Here is a 22,492-nt window from a genome sequence, read left to right as displayed (position 1 = left end):
TAAGGATTTCCAGGCAGAAAGCATGGTTTCTACTTACAGGGAGTCCTTGCTTAAAGTCCATTCATTCAGTGACCATTTGAAGTTATAATTCTAAAAAAACAAACTTGCAACTGCCCCACCCCCCGCACACATGATAAAAATGTGAACCAAACCATATCTTTGACTGCACCTTCCTCCCTAGATGTTTCATTTTCTTTTCCTTATTCCCTTCCACTCGGGTCACCATCCTGGCTACTGTGGCTTTGGAGCTTTTTACCTGGCTGGAGTTGCTTGCATACTTAGGCACCTTCTCTAGCAGAAACCATCCCCCCCCCCAGCCCTGCTGAGCTCACATCCTTACATATTGTTCCCCATCCCCACTGTGCTCACCTTGTGTCTTGTCACATATGGTCCAAGGGTCAAAAAGATAACTAAGATTAAAAGAGAGAGAGAACATGCAAAGGGATAGTGATGAAAAAATTATTGATTTTGGAAGTCATTGAAAGAGGACCACCAGGAAAATGAACTGAATTAAAAGATAAAAGTGATGACATGGGATGAAATGCTAGAGTGAAACTTTTAGAAATATCAATTGGACTGATAATAGTAGAGGAGAATATTTGTATTTCAGGGTTGAAGGGTGGGATCCTTGATATTTCTGAGCTTGGTTATTTTCTTGCAGACATTTCATTATCCAACTAGGTAACATCATTAGTGCTAGAGGGAAGTGGACTTTAAAACCAAGCTCACAGAGCACAAAGACCCTGCAATGGAATGTTATAGAGTGTTATAGAAGTTAGTGTCCATTAAAATAAAAATAGAAAGAAAGTCACAGTGAGAAGTTTCAAAAATAATCCAGCCATGGATGTAAATGGTATAACTGGAGAAATGTTTAAAATGTGGATTTGTGCATATGGTCATGTGATTTATTATATGTTATTGCACCTGTATCACAAAAGTGCAGCCCCAAGAGATATTTCAGAAGATTTATGAATAATGGATAGTGCAGTTTCCTGTCATTGTGTAATAGGAAATACTGGAGGAAAGGGGTAAGATGGGGACATTCAAACAATTTCAGATTGCAGACATTCCAGAGACAAAGCGTTAGAAATAGAAAATTAGCAATAAAAATTTTATTTGTTGTTTTATGTACATTTATGCACATCCCAAAGATTTCCTCTATTTCATGGAAATTGAAAATTAATATTTCAAATGTATAAACATTAAAATTTGAATTTCACAGTTATTATATTTGGGAGATTAATGTTTTAATGAAACAAATTAAGAGTGCGGATGTGATTGTTTTTCCTTAGCAAAATTGCTATAGATATCTCTTGTTGTATTTGAGTAAAGTTATTTTCTCCTTGTTGAAGTAAAGATCATCAGGTCCAGTTCCAAGCTGGGAGTAAACAAAATGGAGGCTAAGACATTGGAAATAAAAATGGAAGCTGGCTGTTTGGAAAGAAGGTTTAATGATGAGCAGAACCACCAGCAGTAGTTCTGGGATAGCTGACCAAATGGAGTTGAGAATGGATGGATCTTTATAGGGTTCTGAGGCTTTGAACTGGAAATGTTTCTAGGTTGTGCAGTGAGGTGGACTTTTGTGTCTTTTGCTAGTCTGAAGAGGATATAGGATTAATTCTAGTATGTCTGTCAACTTCTAAACTGAACCTGGCTGAAGCCATCTTTGTCATTCTCAGTTGTCACACAGATTGGGAGGAATAGGGGAAAGAAACTGAAAAGATTGCTAGACTAATCCTATTATGTCCTAAAGGTCAGATTCTTTAAATTTTGGGTGGGGAAATGTACATTCTTAATCCCATCAGCTGGCCTCCTGAGTTTCTGCTTAAGTCAGGGAGGCTGGTTTCTACCTTTTAAGAATTTTTTGCATTATTCCTTTAGGGAAATACTATATTCTACCCTTTTAATATCCCCCAAAATATTACCTTCTCTGGGAGGTTGGTTGGGTGTTGACTTTCTACAATCCCCTCTTTGGGCCATATAAGTGTGGGTGACACAATTTTACTGGCCCAAGATTAAGAATTGATCTAATCAGAGATTACTTGATGAATGCTTTTATTTTATTTATTTCAGGATGCAGGGAAGCAAATTCTCAAATTGTTAATGCAAAGAGAAAGGCAATGATAGAGGCAGCAGAAAAGGATCCCTGCAGTGGCTCCCAAAAAGGGGAGGTTTCAACCCATGAAGCCAGGGCAAAAGTTCTGTTATGTGGAAAAGAAATGTATAGTTTCCAATATTTTGTGCCATTTCTTTTTAGATGATTTATGTCACTTTCTGTGAGCTTTCAGTCAGGTTTGCACATGCCCCAAAATTCTTCACAGCCATGTTTTGCCTTAATAAATAATTACTGGCTACCCATTTTCAAGGGTTGCTTCCTGAACTGCCTTAGTTCTTAATTTAGTGCATCCAGGGTTTGTGATGTCCAACTGAGATTAGCCAGTGTGCAAATCAGGCTATTAATATTTCTTAAATTGCACACCACGAGCCATAGGACTTCCACTAATGAGACCACCAGTGCAACATATTCTGGGCTTGGGTTTGGAGATTTCTTTTCTTCTACCTCCTCAATTCTACATGAGATAGAATTGCAAATCACCTGAGGGGGCAAGAACCAGCCTAGGGAGCTTTACGTGGAGGTAAGTGAAGGAGATAACCTCAGTGTGATTCTGAATTGTGTCTGTCTGTCTGTCTGTCTGTCTGTCTGTCTGTCTGTCTGTCTGTCTGTCTCTCTCTCTCTCTCTCTCTCTCTCTCTCTCTCTCTCTCTCTCTCTCTGTGTGTGTGTGTGCAGCTACTAATACAAACATCTTAGATAAATTTCCCTCCCACCAAACAGAAATCCAAAGTATTCAGCACTTGCTGTGCCAATCATTCTCAAATGTCATCCTTCCATGTATCCATTCAACTGGCTAATTACAATATAAATGAGGCAAGAATTAAAATATTCTGACCTCCCCCCATAGTCTTTCCAGTTTTCTTCTGAGGCTTCATATGGGGGCCAATGTATCCAGAAGTCCTTCCTTTCCCTGCAGCTTTCATTGGCATCTGGGTGATGTAGGATCTGGGAAGATCTGTTCCACTCTGGTTGCATGGTGACTCACCTAATAGATATCTGGATCCAAATCTATTTCCCTGGCTCAAAGGAATGGAGATAGCATCTGGGTTAGTATGTTCTGATTTCAAAGGTTGTGGAGTTGTCTGTGCAAGGCTGAAAGATATGAGCCCTTTTGTTGTTGACTCTCCCAGAAGAGGCATTATTGGTTTGATAGGAGATAGGAGAATAGAGGATAAAAAATGAAGAACTGGAGAAGAAGAAGAAGAAGAAGAAGAAGAAGAAGAAGAAGAAGAAGAAGAAGAAGAAGAAGAAGAAGAAGAAGAAGAAGAAGAAGAAGAAGAAGAAGAAGAAGAAGAAGAATAAGAAGAAGAAGAAGAAGAAGAAGAAGAAGAAGAAGAAGAAGAAGAAGAAGAAGAAGAAGAAGAAGAAGAAGAAGAAGAAGAAGAAGACAGTTGTCTTTACCCTGTTTTGCTGGCCAGGCAAAATAGGGTGATGGTATTTTTCTTTTGGTGGCTTATTTTAACATTTTCTATTTCCTAGTAGAATTTAAAATTCTTTTCTCTAGAGATACATTTACATAACAGTTACATTTACCTAACATAAAAAAACTTTGACACACATACACACAAAGAGAAGGGCAAACAGCAAAGGGAAATAGAACTCTTAGATTTTCATATCCTGATCATTCCACCATAAATCTCAAATTAGGGAAAGCAAATATGTATATATTTCTTTTCCTTTTTAGTACCTTTATTTAGCCAAATTGTTTTTCTAGCTTTGTCCCTGAACAGAGTCCACTTTTCACACAATTTGTGCAAGTCTTAATTTCATGACTGCCTGGACGGGCAACTCCCTCTGCCCCCAAACCTCCATCCATCTCCCTAGGGGAGACTACGTGGGATCCTAGACTGTGAGCTTCCCATTCTCTGTGCTGCTCTTCCCACTGTCAGTGATGAGACTTTAAGGCTCCCTCTCTCTTTTTTTAACTTTAGTTCCTCACAACTTATGGTACTACACTGCCCCCAACAGGTGAAGGTGAAGTTTCTGCCTTTTAAGATTTTTCTCCATTATTCCTTTAGGGAAATATAATATGCCGCCTTTTTTTAATATCCCCAAAATATTTCCTTATCTAGGAAGGTGGGTGGATGCTGACTTTTTACATCCTTTAATGTTAATGAATCCCCATCAAGTTCTTATACAACTCCAGAGTGCTTACTGGCCAAGTATTGATAGCTATATATATTTATTTGGATGTTTCTACTGTTTTTATTCTTTTAAAATATTTTTAGTATTTTAATTGTAATCATTTTTTTTTTAATTTTAAGCTGCTAGAGTCAGATGCCCAGCTATAGAAATGAAATCAATCAGTCAGTCAATCAATCTTCCTGTCTGGATTTAGTATAATGCTTATTAGAACTGTTTTAAATGTATCAAAGGGCTAGTTACAATTTGCACCAAAATGAAATTTTCAGATCTATTGCATCAGTTGTAAAGTAAAGAACATTATTCATAGCTTAGTTAAGCAAAGATTGATTTTTCAGTTCAATTTGGATCAATTATTTGAAAACATAGGCAAGGTTTTGGATATACTGTATGTGCTTCCTTTTGTGACTGTTTGGAACAGTCCCAAAGCATGATTTGGGACCACTAATTTTTTTTTAATTTTTCCAGTGCTATTTGACAGCCTATATTTGAAAAGCTGTGTTCTTGAATATACATGTAATTCTCTCTTTCTACACAAGAAATAATATTTTCTCTCCTTTAAAAACTACACAGAAGGCTATCATCAAAAGGCATGCATTGTAAGCTTTTACTATCAACAGGCACAATGGTTGAATTAGTTTAACATTGCCATGGCATATAATTTGGGGGAGTGACCTTGATATGGCAAGTACAGTAGTAAAGACTAGGTTTCCCGGGTCCTGTTTGGTCTTCCATATTTGAACCCTGGTTCTACACCAGGGTAGAAGATTTGAGAATAAATGAACTGCTCCTTGTAGTAGCAGTTTTTGAGCAGTCCATGTTTAACAAACCAGTATGAAGTCATGGCAGAAGGAGAAGTCAGTAAAACATGGATCTCAGATGGATGCAAACTAGGATAGAACAGTGATCCTATGCCAATCACCTGGATATCAAGGAAATGTTCTGTGAACCAAGAGGTGAATGGGTAATTTTTGCAGGCACACCAGCTTTGTATTATTTGTTGGTTGAGATGGTTGTAATTGTGTCTTTGTCTCTGGGACAGAAGGTGGGGTATCATCAAATTCCTTCTCTCCCTTCTTATCAAGTTTCTTTTTTCATGAGAAATCAGGGGAGATCTATCAAGCAAGTAGGGCCATTTATCTATTATCACATATCTTTTTTTTTGACACAACCCTTTTTATTTTAATCATTTCTTATTCTGCAAGTTTACTTATTATTATTAAATACATATTATTTTTATTATTAAATAAACTTACCAATAAATAAATGTTTGTCATTCTATTTGTCTTTTTTCTTGAAAACTAGGAGAATGAACCTAATTAACAAAAGCTTTTATATTTTGTAAGCATTCTATTCTCACTTCTTCTTCTTCTTCTTCTTCTTCTTCTTCTTCTTCTTCTTCTTCTTCTTCTTCTTCTTCTTCTTCTTCTTCTTCTTCTTCTTCTTCTTCTTCTTCTTCTTCTTCTTCTTCTTCTTCTTCTTCTTCTTCTTCTTCTTCTTCTTGAATTTTCCCTTTGAAGAATAATCTGTTAATCTTACTATAGAATGTTATCCTGAGTGCAGTCACTTCATCAATAAAATGTTTTCTATTATCTATTTCATTATATTCCTGTACTTTCTACATCCTATGCTCAGTATGTATTTGCTCTATATCAATATTGTAATATAACAATATAAAATATAAACCAACAACTTTTTGTTATACAATTTTTTCATATACGAAGTTGAGCATTTGTATGTTTATATAAATAGTTTTGTATCTTTAAGAACATGTTTGAAGCTCTTTTCAAATAATTTCTTTACTGGAATAAAATTAGAATATGAAAAAAGAAAATGTTATTATTGTACATTATGTATATTGTAACAATTAACAATTAATGAGTTGTTAATGCTTATTCCTTAGCTGAAGTGAGCATTAGATCTGTTATACCAAAAATATATGTGACCAACATAAACATATTTCATTTTTTAAAAGAAAAAAAATAAGTTAAAACAACAAGCTTCCTATATCAAAAGCATACACAACTAGAACAGAAAAGGAAAAAACACTAACAGAAAAAGTAATGTTGCAGAAGGTGGAAATATATTTTTATCATTGTAGTTATTATTATTTTTACCTGCTTCTATGTTGACTTTCATGCAGAATTTGTAATAAATGAAAATGTTAATTATTATTTAACAATGTTATAAAGAGAAAAATCATATTATTTCACATAAAATTAATGTTCATATAAATACTATGGAAACCAAGTTGTTGTTTTTTTTGTTCCCCAAGACTAACAGAGGCATATTAGTAATAAAAGAAAAATGGGAGAGTTGGAATTCTATTCATTGCAACTTAAATTGTGAATACTCCATTACCAATAGAAAAAAGTAATGAAATGTAAAATTTTTCACAATTAGCCTCAATCCTGAATATTGGGGGTTCCTAAAATCTGGTCCATGACTGTTAGTGGTGCACAGCCCACTGGCAACCAGGCTGTGAAAGCAGCAGGTGAGCACATAGACTGCATTTTGCAAGCATTTTGCAGCTGCTGTAGTCCACAAAAAGGTTGGGGATTGCTGCTGAACATGGATAATCCATCTAATTTCATAGACAAATTTGGAACATAACAAATGGTCTCAGTGCATGCATATGGCAAAGCATAAATACAGGGAAAGAAGCTCTATTCTTGTTGGAAATATATTTCTTCTTCTTTAATCCCTAAAGTGGTTCTTTTCTTTGTCAATTCTGAGCAGCAAACTACACTGACATTTTACCCAAGTTTTGCCATTTTTTCCTAATCACCTTTTTTATATCTTTATTTTTAAGGCTGTAAATGACTGGATTCAACATGGGTGTTAATACAGTATATTGGATAGAGATCACTTTCTCCAGATCTGTAGGAGATTGAGAACTTGGAGTAAGATACCTGAAAAAAGCTGAAAATAAAAACATGCAGACCACAATGAGGTGGGAGCTGCATGTGGAAAAGGCTTTGCTCCTGCCTTTAGCTGAGTGAATTCTTAAGATAGAAGAGATAATATAAATGTAAGATACAATAATAAGAAAGAAGGGTGTAAAAGCAAAAATAATCACCGAGCCAAGTAAGAACATATAATTGGTAAATGTTTTGCTGCATGATAAGTTCAAAAGCAGAGGATATGTGTATATATGTGTATATAATTAGAATCACAAAGAATAGAATCAGCTGTATTTCTGGGTTACTCGAAAGTCCCAAGAGTGTAAATTCTGTAGTTATGGTTTGATTTTCCATTGAGGATTGACAAATATCAATAAAGTCTGTCTGATATATATATATATTCTGAGGTTTTCGTGAGTGTTTGTATGTAGGTCTTTGGTTATTCGGGTTTTCTCCCGCGTCAAATTGGAAGTGTCTTGGCGACGTTTCGACGAAGTCTCATTCGTCATCTTCAGGCTAGAAGCACGAAGCCGAAAGCACCAGCCTGAAGATGACGAATGAGACTTCGTCAAAACGTCACCAAGACACTTCCAATTTGATTCAGGAGAAAACCCGAATAACCAAAGACCTACATATATATATATATGTTGTTGGTGTAGTATTTATTAAAATAAGTGTGATTAGAATATATTTGATAAAAATAATACTGTAGCATTTTATTTATGAAGAATATTGACTTTTAGTCAGATTTTGATGCTTAACATACAGGTTGTGTAGAAATCAATGCATTTTGTTTAACAAGCTGTAGAAATGTCTTGAGGTCACAGATTGCTTAAAGAAATTGCAACCTCTTGGTAAGGTGGAATCCATATTAGATATAGATTGAGCATTACACAAATTCTGTTGATTACAGTGACAATATTGTACATTGTGTTAAACTATACCAAATATTATATTGACATTTCTTATATTTTTTTTAAAGTTTTAGGAGAGAATCTTTTAAAAAATAATGCTTCAAAAAGGTGAGTGCCTAATACTTAAAAAAGAGAACTTTTATTTAAAAAATGACAGTTTTTGTAATAATTAAGCATGCATTTCCTCTCTAATTATGAATTGTAAATATTTTCTGTCCTTTCTATTAGGCTGCCTTTTGAGATTTCAGTGAAAAATAATTTTAAAAATGGAACTGTATTGCTATATTTTTAAAAAATGTACTTCAAAGTGTCTCTTTGATATTAACCAACAGGAATAAAATTATAGTGACCACAAGACTGAAATTATTGCTACTACTTCTTTTTAAAAGTTTCTCTACATATCAGCAAATATTCTAAGCAGCTGTATCATAAACAATATAATTTTCTTTTTAGGAGTTTATCAAAGAGACAAAGTCCAATATATTTTCCCCATCAAAATTGAAGACACATTATTATTTTTGTAATTTTAGTACAGATGTTTACTGCTAATTATTAGTTCATGATGTCTCAAATAGTCGTAGCCTGGCTATAACATGAAAAGTTCCTTAAATGAAAGAAAAATAATTTTAACCATAATCAACATAAACATATAAAAGACCTAGTGATTTGACACTAGGCTTAAAAAGTAACTTTAAAAAATCATTAGACTCACCTGTAATTTTTACAAGATAATCAACCAATTAATTTTAAAATTATCCAATTGTTTCCCAATCTCACTACTTTAGATATAAATTTGTTCAGCTACCATTAAAACTTTATAAATTCATCCCATGATAGCCTTTTTAAGGAATCACATCATGCCCAATTTATTTCTGAAGTGGAAAACAAAGAATTGCCTTGTGAAAATTTCCCTTGAAATTTCTTTAGCTCTGTGAATTCTCAAAGGAGATTCATTTGTAAATAAAGTCATGCAGCTTAAACTCTGAGCCGGAGGTTTTAAATTCAAGAAAAAAATCATTCAATTTGAGGTTGGATCTGAGTGTTGATTCCAATTTGAGACCAGAGGAGGAAAAAAGTATCCTCAAGCTATTATGAAGAATAATTGCCCTCTTGTCACACCTAATCCTTGGGATACCATCATGTGTATTTAACACACAATCTGTTCTGAGAAAAATGAAGTGTCTGCATTTTGGGTTGACTTTATACTAAAGAATAGCACAAAAGTAAAGCAGAATAATTACAGGACAAGACACATCATGCGTTTAGAATAGGATATGACAAGAACACATCCTGGGAAGCAAAAGAGTTGTTTCCAACCAAAGGAAAAGATTAGGAACATGCTCTTACATAACCAATGCATAATTACAGAATTTAATATCTGTCCTCTGAAAGAGCCATGCATAATTACAGAATTTAATATCTGTCCTCTGAAAGAGCCATGTTAGCCCCATTGCTTAGTTCACAGCATGATTTAGGACTTGGTGCTCTCCAGACAACAGGCTTTGACTCTTCAGTATTGGAATCAGTGACCAGCTACAGAAAGATCATTTGTAAACTGCAGGCTGAAAGTCTGGTAGGTTCTCCTCAAATCAGAAAAGCCTAAAACAGAAGAGGAAATTTAAAACTAATGGGATGTAGTTTCCTCTACTTATACATAAGACCATTTGCCTGTAGAAGGCCCAGGTATGGGTGCTCATCAATGCAACATCATGTTTATTGTGCTCAAGTGCAGTAAATTCTTGTCCTAATTAATCATGGGCTTTCAATTAAAGTTAAGAGAGCAGGAATCATATTTTGCATGGTGGATCTCAAAGGAGCTCTCAAAAGCTAATGGGCAATGACATTTGTAAAAAAGACATATTTCTATTTCTGCAATGTCCTTTTCCCAGTTCCTTTAATTCCTCCACATCACAAGATTAATGGTATCTACTTTGACAAGTATAGGATGAGTTTCATCACATCGACACTAGAATTTATGTTCAAACTAAGGAACTGAGATTTTGCATACTATTAGAAAGTCTTGCCTAGGGTTAAAGCCAATTTTCTCAATTTATTGTAATTTGTGCCAAGTATTGAATTAATAACCCCAATATGGCAAACCAAATTATTTTTCCATAGCAGGGGAACATTTGACTGTCCAGAGATTCTACCAGAAAGATAGTTTAACATTGTTACTGTAGATATGTGTATTATGACAGGGTATTATCCTCTGGTGTTGAACTGCATCCTGTATTTCTATACAGACATTATCTGTGTTTAAAGAAAAAAATGCTGTTATTTGATATCAGTTAACCATACACACAAACTTCCCCATTTCCAAGATAGATGAAAAAGAAAAGAAGAAAAGAGAATTGTTTGTCTGATGTTAATCCCTGCTTATCTGGACATTGCATTCTCATCTTTTTGTTTCCTTCTAACCAAACCATTCAAACCCAACCCAAACTGTACTTGGATTCTCTATTTAGACAGACTGAGATAATAATTTTTGAACAATTTCAATCAATATTTCAGCATTCGTGTACATTTGTATTTCCAAAATTTGTTTCTTCAAATTCCAAAATAAACTCTTTGACTTTCCAAATAATTTTATTTAGAGCTTTTCAATGCATAGACATGCATGTGTAAGATTTTTTTTTTTTTTAACTGAAGTAATTACAGATTGAACTATTTAACTATTGGCCCTAAGAAAGATAGTCATCTTGACTTCCGATGGTTATGGCCATGGCGATGGTGGCTTTCTTCAGCCGTCCGCCCTGGGATGTGTCAAAGCCAGCTGAGACAGCGAGCAACAGCTGTCTTGCGGTTTAGAACCTCTCTCTCCAGGTGAAGGGGAGGAGGTGAGCTTTCCTCAGATAGTGGTAGAGCTCCCTGAGACTCCAAAGTTTTTTTCTTTTGGGGGTCAGAGGGTGAGAGCTCCCACAGAGTCTGGGGCTTCTCCACATTCCAGGATGCCTTTGCCCTGATTTTATCAGGGCAAAGCTAGACGCTGCCTCCACATCTGCACTTAAAATGGACTTGTGAGTAAAATTTAAAGCAGACAATGCTGACCAGGAGAGCTTAAAATGGGGATTATTTTGAGACTTTAACTCTGGAAAAGAACTTATCTTCTCTTTCCTTTAATTAAAGTGGTGAAAAATGGCACTGAGATGTTGATTCTTTGAGTGAAAGGACCGGAACTTCTATTTGGAACAATGTAACAGATTTTGTATTTGTATAAATTGCAAGAATTTTTCTTTTTTCCTTTTAAGGGGCTTTTGTCTTTTTTCCCCTTCTCTTTTTTCTTTTTTTTTGGGGGGGGTATTTGTTGATTTTTATAAGATCTTAGCAGATTTTTTACAAGTGGTCTTAAAAATAAAATGGCTTCAAAGCGTCTTGGAGCTTCTGTTGCTTCTAAAGCCTCGATCTTTCCAGTAATGCAGACAACTCAGCAAGCTAAGTCTAAGATTCCACCACCTTCTTTATTGTCTCCAGCATGTATACTTAAAGATTTACAGGAGGCCTTGGAAAAAAAGGCACGACAGATTAAAGAAGAGATGGAGGTTCTTTTTGAAAATAAATTCATGAAATTGTGTTCGTGTTTCAAAAGTTTGTTGGTTATATAGATCGTCTAGATGATCATATTGAAGACGTTGTGGAAAATTTTGAAAAATTGGAAGATTGAATTGACAGAGTGGAAAATAACGTGGAAATAATGCAGGATGAAATTACTATGTTACAATACAGAAACATGGAATTTGCTTTAAGAATAAGGGGAATGGAAGAAAATATGCAACAGGATTTGAGACAAGTGGTGGTAAAAGATATAGCTTTTATTTTGGGGGCTGAGCCTGAAGAAATACTGAGAGAGACGGAAAAAGTTTTTAGGGTTAATTCAATGGTTGCGAGACACAGGAATTTGCCACGAAACGTGGTCATTTATTTTTCTAGGAGATCACTTCGTAATAAAATTTTACAGGCTTTTTATAAGCAGAAATTTCAAATTGCAGCTCAAGATGTTATGATTTTAAAAGAAATACCTTCAAAAATTCTTAGAAAAAGAAAGGATTTTGCTTTTTTGGTTGATGAGCTCAAAAAGTTACAGGTTCGATTCAGATGGGAAATACTGGTTGGAATAGTGTTGAACTATGCAGGGACACATTACAGACTTAATACAATTTCAATGGCGATAGATTTTTATAATTCTATTTTGAAGGTGGGCTCTCCATCATCTTTATGTCTTGAAGAAAAGTTGGAAGAGCAGCCGGTTGAAATGTTATGCTATTGGATGAAGGTGAAATACAGGCTGAACTTTTGCAGCAGTCTTTTGAGACAGAAGAATTTTTAAAGGGACCGAGAATGACTAGTGCAGCTTATAGATGTAAATTAAAAGAACAGCAGAAGATGGATGTTGGAATAAAGAAAAGGAAATGATGAACTTTTGTGTTTTAAAGGAATAGTGAATGATGTAATGTAAAGAAAAAGAATAATAGAAGGTGTTGATTTAGTGGAAACGTTTAAATATTTGGGGGTATTTATATTATAAATTTTTAATTTAAAGTGAAAAATAATTATGAGATATCATGGGTAAATGTGTAAAAGAATTTAAATTCTAATGATTTCTGTTGGTAAGAATTTTAGAAGATGAATGGTTTGCGAAAAAATTTTAAGTAGAAGGGTATTACTTTTTTAGGGGTAAAAAGCAAAATTATGGGTGAGTGGTTATTCAAAAGAAATATACATCTCAGTGAGGTGAAGATGGATAAATCATATGTAGAGTAAATATGGGTTATGATATGGTTTAAAACGCATTATATAGATTATGATTTTTTTTTGTATTGGAGTTAAAGTATATTATCAATTTTATTATTTGTATAGTTGGATAAGTTTATTTAGAATTTGTTTGTTTATTTGTAACCCTGCAACCAGCTCTGGGAAGTGAGTGGGGGAGGGAGGGGGGGAAGTGAAGGCGGTGGGGGGCTGGGGCTGGGGGGTAAGTAGGTTAGATAATAGGATTAAGGTTAGATAATAGGATTATTTAAGTATGATATAGATAAGGTAATTTGTGAGAGAGGTGTTGGTTCGGCACTTCCCCGGTACTGTATCCGAAGAGGGATGAGAGGGGAGGAGGAAGGGTAGGGAGGAAGTAGGTTGGTAAGAGGAGAGGGGGAGGGGAGAGAGAGGTGAAGTGAGGAGAGAAAGAGGAGGGAAGTAAGGGAGAGTGTTAGAGAGGGTGGATGCAGTTTGAGGGGGGGTGGGCAAGCAACACCTATGGTTATGAATTTATTTTATTTTGTTAAATGTGAATTTTTATATTTATGTTTTGATTGATAAATGGAAAATATATTAAAAAAATTCTTCCTTAAAAAAAAGAAAGATAGTCATCTTGTTTTCAATCTCTCTTCTTTTATCACAATCATATTTTATATAACCAGATCCACAGATTTGCAGAAAAAAATATGTATTCACTTTAACATTTAAAAATAGGGAAAACATGGTTAGAAATATGCATAGTTATGATTATTTGTTTCTTGTAGAAATTCATTTTGGCAATGCTGTCTAGTATTTGTTCACCTGGCAGTATAAGTTTCACTCTTGCTGCATATCCTTCAGATTCAAAGACATGTGGATATACCGGTAGTAACAATAAAATAAAATATTACTTACATTGAATTTGGCATGTTTTCATGTTATTGAACAAGGTAAGCTTAAACCTAGAAGCTGGGAGGGGTGGTTTTCTCCTGTGCTAGGCTGGAAGCCATTCTAGTCTTCTTCATCTAATACTTAGCCTCAGGAAAAAAAATAGTGTAGTTGCATTTACTATATATTAAAAGTTTTTGATCTGCTACTGGATTAGGACTGGAGGAGTGTAGGCAGTGGGAGTGTGATGTGGAATTAGGGGACACTGCCATTATTCCCTTTTCATGAAAAGATCAGTCTCTGGTTGCCCTGGTATTCTCCAGGTTGTTCCTTATTCACTGCATGGAGACTAGATCTATATAATCAGTCTACTCCAAGTAACTAATGGACCCTTTTGGGGTTCTAGATGGACCTTGGGATTGTTTGTGAGGATCTGGTTCATGGACCAATTGAAGTTTAAGTTCATTTTTTCTGGAATATGTGGAGGTGGGGGAGGTAACATAGATTGGACCTATCTTGCCTCTCTCTTTCCAGGGATCATATAGTTGCCTTTGAGAAAGTGAAGGAAATAAAATAGGACAAGAGTTGTATGTAATTATAACATTTGTATGGTTGCCCATCCTGAAAAATTCTGGGTGGCCCACAACAACAATAGAAAGCAATATAAAAGAAACTAAAAAAAAAAAAAAAAAACAACTTGCTGCTACAATCAACCTCCCCGGGTGCCAGTGAATCATTTGCAGACTCCACCACAACTGCATTGCCTGGATAAAGAGCTAGGTTTTAATGGCCAATGGAAGAGGGTTTCATAAGGTAGGGAAGCTGCAGAAAGTCATGCTTCCTACATCTCACTAGATGGCAATATTTCAGGGAAGGGACTTGAAGCATGCCTATTCTATCTGATCTTGTGGGATAGGCTAATACCTTCTGGGGCTATAATAAGCCAGGAAAAAAATTATCTGGATCTCTAAAATTAATATAGAAATTCTTCCTATCTCTTCCCTCTTTCATTTAACAATATATTTTTAAAATATAATGCTGGTAGAAATTTTACAATGAAGATCCTAAATGTGTCTGTGTGAGCAGATGGGTAGGCTTAAATTACTTCTTGATAATCTGTCATGTTCATAAAAAGAGAAAAGATGCTAGTGGAGAGCCAACTTAGAATCCAATTTCCTATTTAGTGTAGCAAAGGATTTATTTCATTTAATGGATGATAAAAGCTTGTTAAAAATAATCAGTATAATGTCTGATGTCAAATCACAATAGAAAAAATGTTTTTTTTTCTATGTGTCATGACTAAGCAATACAGTAACAAACAGGTCATTCAAATATTTGTTGTTAGCTGCAAAGTCGTGTCCAACCCATCATGACCCCATGGACAAATTCTCCAGGCCTTCCTGTCTTCTACCATCTTCTGGAGTCCATTTAAGCTCATGCCTACTGCTTCAGTGACTCCATCCAGCCACCTCATTCTCTGTTGTCCCCTTCTTCTATTGCCCTCAATCTTTCCTAGCATTGGGCTCTTCTCCAGTGAGTCCTTCCTTCTCATTAGGTGGCCAAATTCAAATATACTGATATTCAAAAAATAAGCTGACCTTTAAAAAAATAATGGCTTATGAACCTATTAAACGTAAGTGAAATCTTCACTTCTATTGACAAAATGGTATGTCTTATAAAAGTTGTTTGCCACCATCTTCTACCTCAAGTCATGGTGTGCTGCCTAATCTTGGTTGGGTATCCTTGTGTAGGATGAATACCACTGGGGGTATATGCAAAAATATATATTCCAAGCAGGTCATCCAAGCTGCTCAACAAGTGTATACTTACATTGGACATCAATAATATAGAAAAATGCTGGCAAATGATCATTTTAGTACAATGTCAAAGGCATCAATTCATACTACATAGGCAAGGCAGTGGTAAACAATTTATGTTTTTTTAACAAAAACTGCATAGCCAATGCAGTCTGTTCCACTAAAAAGGTAGCTACTTGACTGAGAAAGAGAAGATCAGTGGTTACTGCTGTTACATTTACATAAAGTTTTCTCATGGCATGTATGGTTGTCAAGTGCACACATTGGTCAGAAAATTATTTTAAAACTATTTACTACTGCTTATGATTTTATGCTTTTAGTTAAACAAATATTTAAAAAAATGTTAAGACTTTAGAAAACTGCAGACAAGAGCATCAAACATGATTAGGCTAAAACATGCAAAAATGGTTGCTGGAATTGGGTATGACTAGTTTAAGGAAAAGAAGGACTAGAGTTGTCATGATAGCAGTGTTCCAATATCTCAGGGGCTGCCACAAAGAAGAGGGGCCAACATATTCTCCAAAGCACCAGAAGGCAGGAAAAAGAAGCAATGGTGGAAATTACTAACTTTTAAAACTACTCTTTGTTTAGATAACAAGCATAGCTGCATTTTTTTCTGATAATGTAATAAGATAAATTTATATAAATGTGAAGAATGCAGCAATCTGTAGGTGTGGATCAGTGGCACTTCACAGGAATATAAAATCTGTCAGTAATGTTTGATTATCTAAATCAGTGTTTCTCAACCTTGACCATTTTAAGGCATGTGGACTTCAACTCCCAGAATTCCACAGCCAGCAATGCTGGCTGTGGAATTCTGGGAGTTGAAGTCCATATGCCTTAAAATGGTCAAGATTGAGAAACACTGATCTAAACTGAATTAATGTCTGTGTTACTAAAATAATAATTATAACTACACCCACCCACATAAACACTCATTACTATGGATAAAATTGATTTCATTTCTTTCCTCCCTCCCCTCAAAGTTAAGACCAAGTAATAGTCTGCCATATTAGTTGTGAGAAAACAAATAAAATAATATATAAACCAGATCATTTTTCTGTACTCATAGATGTGACCAGGATTGGACTGGCAAATTTATTTACAAGACAAGATAGAAAACAATACAGAAAACAAAAAAGAAATCTTACATTTGTTATATGTTACGATATTTGATTATTCATCTTCTTCTATGGAGCACAGGTGGAATATGATTACAAAATTATTTTGTAGTACTGGCCCCAAAAACAGTGGGTTGGATGCAGTATTCATTTTTTGTCAATCTTCCTCAGAAAGCTATAGTTTGAAAGTTGGGTCAAAAAGTGCATTGCTTCATCTTTTTACAGCCTCCAGGTAGACTAACCTTGCTATTCCCATGGACTCATCTCTCAAGATTTTTAGGACTCTCTGAATCTGAAACAGTGGGAAATTAACAAAAAGACCACTCTCTTCATTAGAGAAGAAATATTCAAAAGAGAACTTTTGCAGAAAGCAAACATTTGGCAGAAAGCAAACATTTGGATATAGTTTTTTGTTTGTTCTAAATGATATTAGAAAACATTTAATAAGAGTAAAAATAGTACTGTATAAAAATAACTGTGGAGGATGGAACTAATTTGACATTTCTGAGCAATAAGCTATATGGAAATCTTTCCTATGTTTTTTAAACTGTTTCCAATGACTACTTTAATTTCTTTATTTTTAAGGCTATATATGATTGGGTTCAACATAAGTGTTAATATAGTGTATTGGATAGAGATCACTTTTTCCAGATCTATGGGAGATTTAAAATTTGGTTTGAGGTATCGGAAAACAACTGAAAATAAAAACATGCAAACTACAATGAGGTGGGAGCTGCATGTGGAGAAGGCTTTGCTCCTGCCTTTTGCTGAATGAATATGTAAAATAGAAGAAATAAATGTAAGGCAAAACAATAAGAAACAAGGGTATAAAAACAAGAGTATAAAAACAAAAATAATGCTTGTGGCAATCAACAATATATAATTATTAAAAGTATGGCTACATGACAAGCTTAAGATCACAGGAAGTTCACAAGTGTAGTGATTGATTGAAGGCATCCAACAAAATCTCAAATGTTTCAAAAGATAAGTATTGATCAAAGCATCTAAGAATCCCATTATCCAGGATCCTCCCACCAGCTGTCTGCATATTTGTTTTCCCATAATTGTTGAATAATGTAATGGATTGTATATTGCAACATAGCATATTGCCATTACAGAGAGCAGGGAGAAATCTACACAAGCAAAATTGATAATGGAAAAGATTTGCACAATGCAGCCTACCAAAGATATAGTTTTTTGGCTTGCTATATAATTTGCCACCATCTTTGGACAGTAACTGTTGAGTAGCAAATGTCAACAAAGGCTAGATGACTGAGAAAGTAGAACATGGGTGTATGGAGATGATGATCAGACCTGATTATCAATATTATCAAAACATTTCCTAACACTGTTATTGTATATATAATTAAAAATACAAAGAAAAGAAGTATCTGTATTTCTGGATTATTTGAAAGTCCCAAAAGTATAAATTCTGTAGTCATGTTTTGATTTTCCATTGACAATTGGCCAATATCAGTAAGGCCTATAAATGTGAAAAAAATGAAATTAACAGTTCATAGATTTTAAAATATTTGATATAATTTGTTCTGCTGATAAAAAATATGTTGAAATTATTATATATTATTTATTTAAAGTATATTTTCTGTAGTATATTCTGCTGTGGGACACTGACCTTTAGACTTTTTTAGTAATAGATATTTTTCACATGAAGCCTGCTGCTTAATTATGCATATTTTTACTGAGAACTCAAAGCATTATATTAGCAGTTAGGGGGTTACACGTTGCTTACAAAATTATGACTTCTTTTTAAGGTTTAGTGCATTTTCAGAATAGTTTGAATTTCCTATGTTACCATGAGATAAACTACAGTTAGTATACTCTGTGATTTTCATTGCACACAGTCCTAAATTGTCCAAATGCTGTATTTGAAAATTGTTTCATGCTTAAAATAAATAAATAAATAGTTGTCAATGAGAATTTGAAGTCAGCTCTCAAAAATATAAAGCTTCAAAAAAATTCTCCCCATCTCCCTCTCTCTCTCTCTCACACACACAGAGACAGATACAAACACAGAGACACAGAAAGACACAGAGACAAATACAGACACACACATATACATATTACTTCTGAAAATCCAAATCAGTGAAAAAGAATCAAGAAAATTGAAACTGTATTGTTAGTTTTAAAAAATTTTGTACTTCATATTATATGTGGACACACATTATTTAAACACATTTCTTAAAAATCCTTTGACTCACCTGTATTCTTTGTGTGATCATCAACCAATTTGTTATAAAACAATCTGTCTCTTTTCCTGGCCCACTTTCAGAAGTTTTGTGAACTGATCTCATAATAGACTTCTTAGGAAATCAGTTCTGCTTAGATTCCTTTTAAACTAAGTAACAAGGATGTATTTTGTGTAAATTTTCCCTTGAAATTTCCCTAGCTTGTCATTTCTCAAAGGACTTCTTTTTTTTTAAAGAAAGAGATTCAGAATAGAACAAGAGGAATATACTGGAATGGGAGACGTTCAGCTTGCTAGTAGCATTTTGCTAATCTGCTCAGGTAGATTACCTGCTGAATTGTTGTAAGATTCTAACATAGGTGATGATAGTGCAATGTTGATTAAAGTGATTGATGAGAATGGTAGCTAGTTGTGACAGCCAATAGTATGGGTTGAAATGAATGCACTGCTACCAATGTGTGTACTTATAATCAGATTAGATCCACAGAGGAGGATTGTATATGGAAGCTTATCTTGGCAAGATGTGTCAGGATTACATTTTGTAACAACAAAATGGGGAAGGATATCATTAGAGATCTCTGTGATTAACCTTTACCTTTATTGTCATTTTTTTTTTACTGTGGGCACATTGGCACACATTAAAAATGAAATTTAATTGCTTGCTCTCAAAGTGTACACATATATAACACACATTTAAACATGCTATATACAACATATGTATAAACTTATAACCTTATATATAAATACATATAAAACAGTTTCTCTCTTATTACACTACTGAACAAAAGTTAATTCCAAAGTGAATAAAATCTGTTCATCTTTGTGCTTCATCATGTTGGATGGAAGTGAGGTTATTGCAATGACTTGAAACAGGCAATTTATGGATTATCAAAAGAACAAATTAAAATATCAAAGTATAGTTATCTACCAAGTCAAATATGGATGAGGAGCCCTTCAGCTCAGAGAGTGGAGAAACCCCAAGAGATATATGACACATATGCAGGGTACATCTGTATGAAAAAGTTGGGTTTCAGTGGCTGGACATAAATAGGGGAGGATTGAAAAGCTCTATTGTTCTCACAAGGAATGTAATTAGACATTGCTTTTCATAGTATTGTTACAAATATATGTATAGGGTTATTTGTATAGGGATCATCCTGCCATCAATGTGGGATTATACTTTAGAGATATCAACCCACTGATACAAATTGATTCTCTTGTCTCTTGGCATAGTTAGGGTAACATAAAGTAAGCCTTGTCTTTATGAAATCAGCTCACTGAGAGACATGGAAATGTATTTATTTATTTATTTTACATTAAATATACAGAATCAGCAACTATGGAAACTGTATGTAATGGTCATGTAATGAAGGATCTAACTAAGAAATTTACCAGTGGAGATGGATTTGGAAAACAATCTATACAACTTGCATGAGTTCCTTCTCAACTATGAGAAGGGGATGATTAGGGGACTGGAGGCTAAAGCATATAAGGAACAGTTGCTGGAATTGGGTATGTCTAGTTTAATGAAGAGAAGGAGAAGGGGGGGACATGAGAGCAGTGTTCCAATATCTCAGGGGCTGCCACAAAGAAGAGGGAGTCAAGCTATTTTCCAAAGTGCCTGAAGGCAGGACAAGAAGCAATGGGTGGAAACTAAGCAAGGAGAGGAGCAACCTAGAACTAAGGAGAAACTTCCTGACAGTTAGAACAATTAACCAGTGGAACAACCTGCCTCCAGAAGTGGTGAATGCTCCAACACTGGAGGTTTTTAAGAAGAGACTGGACAGCCATTTGTCTGAAATGGTTTAGGGTTTCCTGCCTGAGCAGGGGGTTGGACTAGATGACCTCCAAGGTCCCTTCCAACTTTACTATTATTATTATTATTCTTTTGAATGTTGGAAGGATCAGTATTTAGGAAAAGGCTAGAGAAAAATCATCAGTCAGATATATATAACAGAAAATGTGGCAGACTTAATAGATTATAAGGTTTTGTTTTATGTCTGTTTTGTAATTAATATATTTTCAGTTAATTCCTTATTGATAAACCTATTTTATGGGCAAATCATTAGATATGAGACTCCAAAAATATAGGGAAAGGAAAGGGAAGGGAAGATAGCTTTTAAAAGAAAATTCAGCTTTTGTAATCTAAACTGAAATGAATTTATTCAGAAATATTTGAGCTGTTTCAGATAAAGAAACCAAAGCTTGAAATAGATTGATATTCATTGGCTTATTTGCTTATTATTCAGCAGCTGTTTAATGGCCTTCCTTACTTCTTTAGTCTTTAGACTGTAGATAATTGGATTTAACATGGGTGTAGAAATACTATATTGCACAGAAAACAGTTTATCCAAAGAGATTGAATTGGGTCTCAGATACCGAAAGTAGCCAGTCACATAGAATAAAGCCACCACAATGAGATGAGAACTGCAGGTGGAAAAGGTTTTCTTCCTAGCTTCTGCTGAATTCATCTTCAGTATTATAATGAAAATGTTGATATAGGACATTAGAGTAAGTGAAAATGTGAACATCCCAACTATGCCACTACTAACATAGAACATTGTTTTACTTGCTTTGGTTTCAGTGCAAGACAAAGCAAGAAGAGATGGAAATTCACAGGAGAAATGTCTGATAATATTTGGACCACAGAATATTAGCTGTAGTACAGGCACAGTATTTGCAACAGCATATAATAATCCAGTTGCCTATGCACTTCCCACTAACTGTTTACAAAATAATACATTCATTGTTTCTATGTAATGAAGTGGATCATGTATGGCAATGTATCGGTCATAAGCCATTGCTATAAGAATAAATACTTCTGTACCTCCTGTTAGAAGGATAAAAAACATCTGAGTAATGCAATTGTTATAGGAAATGGTATGGCCATTGAAGAAATTCAGGAGAACTTTAGGGACTGTGACTGAAGAATAGCAAATATCCAGAAAAGAAAGGTGATTCAGGAAAAAGTACATGGGATTTTGAAGATGACTGCAGTTCTTTATTACTATCATATTAATGTTAATAAATAAATAAGTGAAAACACAAGAAAAAGAAATATCTGGCCTGGAATGTTATATGAAAAACCAGATAGAATGAAATAGGTCACTGTGGCATTCAAATTTTCCATTTTCATTTCAGCAAACCACCATCTACAGTCTGGACAAAACATTATAATATTACATAATATAAATATTATACAATAAAACATATTACTATATATACAAGGATAACTTGTCTGAACAAAAATAAAATAAAAATATATCATATTAAAGAATTAAAGGAATAATAAGCATGTAACCTTCAGCCAAAATTTAGCATTCTTAATAATTACTTTATTCCATATAAATAATTATGTTATTTCATTGATGATACTTCAATCATTAGTAACTTTTATTAACCAAATCATTTATTTATTTAAAATATGCAAACATAGCTTTCTTTCTGATTACTTTGGGTTCATGGCTCTTTTTGGTAAAGCTTTCAAAAAAGACAACATAAACAGAAATATATTTTGAAATTGTGATTGGTGGTAAGGAAGAAAATACTGACTATTGCAAAATAAAAGCATATATATTGATGATAACTGGTGAAATATTGAAATGAACCTTAATAATCTAAGAGTTAGTGATCAAGTCTTAGAAAGATACTCTAACATT

The 22,492-nt window shown here is 34.3% G+C and overlaps 2 pseudogenes; both read right to left on the bottom strand.

The window, feature by feature from the left end:
* Positions 1-6,999: 6,999 nt before the first annotated feature.
* On the bottom strand, positions 7,000-17,916 carry LOC120298063 (annotated as a pseudogene).
* Positions 17,917-21,055: 3,139 nt separating this feature from the next.
* Positions 21,056-21,963, bottom strand: LOC120298061 (annotated as a pseudogene).
* Positions 21,964-22,492: the final 529 nt, after the last annotated feature.

Source organism: Crotalus tigris, unplaced genomic scaffold (assembly GCF_016545835.1).
Source record: "Crotalus tigris isolate CLP2741 ecotype Arizona unplaced genomic scaffold, ASM1654583v1 scf7180000023738.1706062, whole genome shotgun sequence".
Lineage (NCBI taxonomy): Eukaryota > Metazoa > Chordata > Lepidosauria > Squamata > Viperidae > Crotalus > Crotalus tigris.
The sequence above is the reverse complement of the archived record's forward strand: the minus strand, read 5'-3'. Positions and strand labels throughout refer to the sequence as shown.